This window comes from Mus pahari, unplaced genomic scaffold (genome assembly GCF_900095145.1).
Source record: "Mus pahari unplaced genomic scaffold, PAHARI_EIJ_v1.1 scaffold_11800_U1_1, whole genome shotgun sequence".
Lineage (NCBI taxonomy): Eukaryota > Metazoa > Chordata > Mammalia > Rodentia > Muridae > Mus > Mus pahari.
Genome location: NW_018392866.1, coordinates 1 through 5315, shown reverse-complemented (window position 1 = coordinate 5315; position 5315 = coordinate 1). Strand labels below are relative to the sequence as shown.

The 5315-nt window shown below is 41.7% G+C and overlaps 1 pseudogene; it reads left to right on the top strand.

The window, feature by feature from the left end:
* The first annotated feature begins 826 nt into the window (after positions 1 to 826).
* Positions 827 to 2038, top strand: LOC110315214 (annotated as a pseudogene).
* The last annotated feature ends 3277 nt before the right edge of the window (positions 2039 to 5315 follow it).

The following is a 5315-nucleotide window of genomic DNA, read 5'->3' as shown; positions in this document are numbered from 1 at the left end:
CCCACCCACCCACTCCCACCTTACTGCTCTGGCATTCCCCTACACTGGGGAATCAAGGCTTCACAGGACCAAGAGCCTATCCTCCCAGTAATGCGCTACAAGGCCATCCTCTGGATCCATATGTGGCTGGAGCCATGGGTCCCTCCATGTGTACTCTGGTTGGTGGTTTAGTCCCTGGTAGATCTGGGGGTTTGGTTGGTTGAAGTTGTTCTTCCTATGAGGCTGCAAACCCCTTCAGCTCCTTCAGACCTTTCTCTAACTCCTCCACTGGAGGACCCCATGCTTAGTCCAATAGTTGGCTGCGAGCATCCACCTCTGTACTTGTCAGGCTCTGGCATAGCCTCTCATGAGACAGCTATATCAGGCTCCTGTCATCAAGCACTGGTTGGCATCCAAAATGGTGTCTGTGTTTGGTGACTGTGTATGGGATGGATCCCCAGTAATTCCTAAACCCTTTCATACATTTGTTTGCTTTTCATTCTCTGCCCTCTGTGTTCTCCCTGGACTTGTATTCAGGGCACATAAGGGTCAAAGACGTGAATTTGTGAGTTTTGTGACTTGCAATATTTGTAGTCTTCCATAAAGTTTATTTTGCTTCTTTCCTTTTCATGATAAAAGCAATGAGAATGTAAAATATGCTATATGTTCTTGTAGCTTCCATTTATATACTTGGTGTCATAGTTGGCTAAACAATGTGAAGCTCATAAGAGATTTGTTTGAGAGTTACATCAACAAGACCAGTAAGTGGATTAAAATTGTGATCTATTGAAGTTTTAAAATCTTTAGAAGTTCATAGTAGATTTCTTTTTGTTTCCCCTCTTTAGAGATGGATTTAGGACACAAGCAAGGACTGGGAGCCCCCTGTCTCAAATGCAAAGAAAAATGTGCAGGGTTTGAACTACACTTTTGGAGGAAAATATGTCTTAACTGCAAATGTGGGCCAGAAGAGCATGACATACTCCTAAGCAATGACGAGGACCAGAAAGTGGGGAGACTCTTTGAAGACACCAAGCTGAAGTCAGATGAAATTCCCAAGTACAAACACAATGCCATGGAAAGGTCCAATCCACTTGCTGCCATGAAGAAAGTTACTTTCAATACTGTTGGCAATGAGTGGGCTCCTCCTGACCAGAATCAGGCACTGGCCAGGCAGTACATGCAGATGCTACCTAAGGAGAAGCAGCCAGTGTCAGGTTTAGAGGGGGCACAGTACCAGAAGAAGCAGCTGATGAAGCAGCTCCTTGAACATGACCAGGACCCTTCTAAGTGCCATGAGTTGTCTCCTAAAGAGGTAAAGGAGATGGAGCAGTTTGTGAAGCAATATAAGTGTGAGGCTCTGGGAGTGGGTGATGTGAAGCCTTTCTCTGAGAGGAAGGCTCAAGGTGACAAGGTGCACAACCCTGATGGAGACAGAAACACCAAAGCTGTAGTTATTTCGAAGGACAAGTCTACAGAGTCTAAGAAGACCCAATATTTCTGTTACTGCTGCAAATACCCCATGGAAGAAGGAGAGCCAGCCATCTATGCTGAAAGGGCTGGCTACAGTAAATTCTGGCACCCAGCTTGTTTTATCTGCAGCACCTGTGGGCAACTCCTAGTCCACATGATTTACTTCTGGGAGAATGGGAAGTTATACTGTGGCAAACATTACTTTGACAGGGAGAAGCCCTGCTGTGCTGGTTGTGATAAAATGATATTTAGCAAGCAATACACTCAGGCAGAAAACAAGAATTGGCATCTGAAACACTTCTCATGCTTTGATTGTGACAAAATCCTGGCAGGAAACATATATGTTATGGTCAGTGAGAAGCCTGTGTGCAAGCCCTGCTACATGAAGAACCATGCTGTGGTGTGTCAAGGATGCCACAGTGTCATTGACCCAGAAGAGCAGAGAGTGATATACAATAACTTCAGCTGGCATGTGTCCACCGCGTGCTTCCTGTGCTCATGCTGCAGGAAGTGTCTTTTTGGGCAGAAGTTTATACCTGTAAAGGAGATGGTTTTCTGTTCCATGAAATGTAAGAATGTAATGTCCTAAGAGGAGAATAAGAGCACCAAGCAGTATTGAGCTAGCACTGTCTACACTGGCCTACATTTCATCAAAAACTGCAATTTGAATAACAAATAAAAGAAAAAAATTACATAGCAAACCGGAAGACTTTGTCAAACATTTTTCTTTTTGAACCTTAAGAATTTTGTCTGTCTCAATTTTAAACGACTGATTTAAGCACATGATGTTAAAAATAACCATAAAATATTGTAGCTATTATTTCCACACATTAAATCTTTGAGATGGAAGTTTAAATTTAATCAGTTGTTATAACTGAATACCTCTAGTGTCAAATATCCAGTGTCATATCCATCTGTGGCGCTGGATATTTTATACCTATATGGTTGGAACAATATGTGCACTTTGCTCTTAGAGATTTTTTCTTTTGTCTAAAACATAAAAGTAGGCCATTCACTAAGGTTTTTTCTTTTGAACCCCAAATAATATGTATATAGGTTTCATACCAGGGAATTATTACTTGTGCTGATGTCAGCTGTCTGCCAGGCCTTTTTTTTTCTTTTTGCATGATTTAGTGTTACTTTAAGGATACACTCTCATGCTATTTCTGAGCTTGTTGTAGAAACCAAGGGTGTCTTCTTTGCTTGTGTACTCCCAACATGGGATGTTTTTAACATTTTCCCCTTGTATACTTTCATGCATAACTATGCACTAAAAATATTAAAATAAGTGACTTATATTTCATTAAAACATATTCACTTTCACTTTAAAACAAAAAGACATCAGGCAAATATAGATTTTTTTTATATGACCTGCAGGCCATTAATACAGTACAGCCTAGTCTCTCAGTAGTGTTGGCCCTTCCAAAACAACTGTATGTGATGACCATTGACGTTAAAGTTTGTTTTTTATCCACCCCTCTTCGTCAGTACCAGCAGTCAATAATAATGTGCCTGACCAGTGCATCCAATGGAAAAAGCTGCTGCAAGGCATGACAAATTTGCCAGATGTTCATTTGGAACACCATCAAACACCTCAACCCCAAGTGCTCTGTTGTGCATTATATAGATAGCATACTAATTGGCCATTCTAACTCTAGTTGCTTAAAAACCTTAATGCCAGAACTGACCCAGGCCCTTTGCCTCAGGGCTAATTGCCACAGCTGATAATATCTACAACAAGCAAGCTTTCCTTTTTCTTGGTCACTCAACACTATATTAAACCTCAAAGGCTACAATTTGAGTTTGTTGGAGTCCCCCAACAGACCCTCACTCACAAAGACCTCAGAGCCCAAGATCACTGCAAACTGCAAGAGGTTTTTATTATTATTATTATTATTATTATTATTATTATTATTATTTTATTGATCCAATGCGTTGCGTTTTATACCTTGTAAGGGGCAGATTTAGGCAACAGGTCTAGCTGGCTTATTCTAATTGGTGTAGCAAGTGACCTTCTCAGGCATTAGTTGGTTTGCATAGTGTGACTGACTATCTTTGGCCTAGTCCCTCACTCTGCCTGTCCTTATGTTTTTTTTTTTTTCAGCATTGTTTACTCAGCCAGCTTTTTTATCTGGCACTGTACTTGGCCTGCTAGTATAGTTTGGAAAGTCTCTTCAGTAGGGAAAGGGGCTGGGTGGTCTTGAATTTATTTTGGATTCTACAAGTTCCCTCTGACAGATACACTAGCCTCCATTCAGACATTCCTGGGTAACATCATCAGGGGATTTCCAAAACTTGGTGTTACATGGGAGGGTAAAGGAATGTTGAACTTTAAGCTAATTGGTTTTTAGCACATGGTTGAACCACAAGGAGGGAGCATACATCAAAAATGAGCATCTTTTTTAAACATTATATTAGATATTTTCTTTATTTACAGTTCAAATGTTATGCCCTTTCCTGGTCTCCCTCCAAAAAACCCATCCCCTTATCCCTTCCACCACCCCCTGCTCACCAACCCACATACTCTTGCTTCTGCTCTAGCAGTTTCCTACACTGGGGAATAGACCCTTCACAGGACCAAGGGCCTCTTCTCCCACTGATGACCAACTAGGCCATCCTCTGCTGCATATGTAGCTGGAGACATGAGTCCCACCATGTGCACTCTTTGGTTGGTGATTTAGTCCCTGGTAGCTCTGAGGGTAGTGGTTAGTTCATATTGTTGTTCCTTCTATGGAGCTGTAAACCCCTTTCAACACCTTGGCTCCTTTTTCTAGCTTCTTCTTTGGGGACCCTGTGCTCAGTCCAATGGATGGCTGTGAGCATCTCCTTCTGTATTTGTCAGGAACTGGCAGAGCCTCTCTAGGGGGACAGCTATCTCAGGCTCCTGCCAGCAAGCACTTGTTAGCATCCAAAATAGTGCCTGGGTTGGTGATTGTGTATGGGACGGATCCCCAAATGGGACAGTCTCTGGATGGTCATTTATTCAGACCCTGATCCATACTTTGTCTCTATAACTCCTTCCATGGGTAATTTGTCCCCACTTCTAGGAAGGACAGAAGTATCCACACTTTGGTCTTCCTTCTTCTTGAGTTTCATTTGTTTCGTGAATTGTATCTTGGGTATTCTTAGCTTCTGGGTTAATATCCACTTATCAGTGAGTGCACATCATGTGTGATTTTTTTTTTTTGTGATTGGGTTACCTCACTCAGGATGATATCCTCCAGATCCATCCATTTGCCTAAGAATTTCATTGATTCATTGTTTTTTATAGCTGAGTAGTACTCCATCGTATAAATATACCACATTTACTGTATCCATTCCTCTGTTGAGGGACATCTGGTTTCTTTCCAAATTCTGGCTAGTATAAATAAATAAGGCTGTTATGAACATAGTGGAGCATGTGTCCTTATTACCTGTTGGAGCATCTTCTGGGTATATGCCCAGGAGTGGTATAGCTGGGTCCTTGGCTAGGACTATGTCCAGTCTTCTGAGGAACCACCAAACTGATTTCCAGAGTGGTTGTAATCCCAGCATGCAATCCCACCAACATGGAGGAGTGTTCCTCTTTCTCCACATCCTCACCAGAATCTGCTGTCACCTGAGGTTTTGATCTTAGCCATTCTGACTGGTGTGAGGTGTAATCTTAGAGTTGTTTTGATTTGCATTTCCATGATAATTAATGATGTTGGACATTTTTAGGTGCATCTCAGCCATTTGGTATTTCTCAGTTGAGAGTTCTTTGTTTAGCTCTGTACCACGTTTTTTAATAGGATTATTTGGTTTTCTGGAGTCCAACATCTTGAGTTCTTTGTACATATTAGATATTAGTCCCCTATCGGGTTTAGGATTGGTAAAGATCTTTTCCC